The sequence below is a fragment of the Chrysoperla carnea genome, chromosome 2 (genome assembly GCF_905475395.1).
Source record: "Chrysoperla carnea chromosome 2, inChrCarn1.1, whole genome shotgun sequence".
Taxonomy (NCBI): domain Eukaryota; kingdom Metazoa; phylum Arthropoda; class Insecta; order Neuroptera; family Chrysopidae; genus Chrysoperla; species Chrysoperla carnea.
Genome location: NC_058338.1, coordinates 3670192 through 3671909, shown reverse-complemented (window position 1 = coordinate 3671909; position 1718 = coordinate 3670192).

The window sequence follows — 1718 nt, the reverse complement described above, 5'->3', positions numbered from 1 at the left end:
TTCAAAAAAAATGATTTATTTATAACATTAGCGCTTGCAAGAATAAACAATTAAATTAAAAAATAAATAAAAAACTTAAATATAAAAAAAAAATCAAAAAAACCAAAAAAAAAAAATTGAAAATCACTGATAACAACAATTATTGTGTGAAAAATTGAAAAACACGTCCGTGTTGATCCAATAACAAATTGGATATGTTTAAGTAAAATAAAAAAAAGAATTTCTTTTCAAACACCAAACGGCATGCGATCTAGAGAATGTTTTACCACCACTGTTTTATATATATATGTTAATACACCAATATGTACAGTCAAAATCAGTTACAGCGATATCGTTTATATTAACTAAATAAAAAAGGTTTAACCTCCGTTTTTATGACATACGCCTTATCACAGAGGCCACCCAAATCATTATTTGTTAATCTTTATAAAATTACATTAATTTTATGTGGAATAATGTGGGTGAAATCGGTGTTACTTCGTTCTTATCCAAGCGAAGACAATGTGATCAATTCCACAGACCCCATTAAATGGGGACATCGTTTATACCAACACCGCGAATAAAACACATATCGATTCATCAAACGAACAATCATTAAGACATACTTATGGTTTCTTCTGCCAAAGTCGCTGATAGTTAGCAAAAACCGTGAAACTTTCAGAATCGTAATAATTTTCAAATTGCATTCACCTACCTTAACCACAGAAATATCAATTATTTACCAGGAATTATTTTTTTTACTTGGGGCTCATTTGATGGCTGTTTCATTAGAATAATCTTTTACTGAGGAGAATTTAAAGCTCGACTTTTAAAAAGCGTGCAATACCAAAGAAACTCAATTGCAAAATCATCTTTCACTCAGGAAATGTGAAAGAGTTATCAAATTAACCCTTTGAAACATTTCCATCAGAAGGTAATTACTCCAGAGAGTCATAATTGAAGTCAAGTAATGTATTATTTTTAGTTTTACAATACCACGCAACTACAAAAATATATAATATATTGTGTCCAAGTGATGCTTATAAATTTGATAATATAGATATCTCTCTTCAATCATCAATACTCTAATTATGGTCGTCTCTGTTCATCAAACGATGGATATTCGATGAAATCATAATTCAATTAAAATTTTGTTGTTATATCATCGACAACCTTATATTTTTATGGTATTATTATAAACTATAAGATTGTCTAAATATTTTAGATAGTTTTTTTATCACACTCTGTAGATTTTTTGTTATAGAAATATCCAATTGAAAAGGATAACCTATATGATTCATCATTTTTTTCAGCCAACTTTGAACTAAAATAAAATAAATTTAAACTATTTATAAAGTTTCATTCCTTGCATATCTCCTTAATCACTTAAGGACCATTTCATATTATTTCAATGTCGTTAGAATTGATTTTGACTGTAGGTATATTGTTAATACACCAATACTTATATTGTTAGCTTAGAGGATGGATGAATGTGGAATCGGTCCGTAATCGTGTAGCAAACAAACATATACATATACATACACTCTCGTATTATTTTATCATCTTCTCGTCCATTGAGTAGCGCAATCACTATCACATACACACATACTTACATACATATACATACTTTTTCTGTTCGCTTCCGTCATTTCTCATCGTGAACTTGACATTGTTGTTCCTTATATCTCTGTATACTTTATTTGTTGTACAGTTTATAACAATTAAATTGTACCATTTTG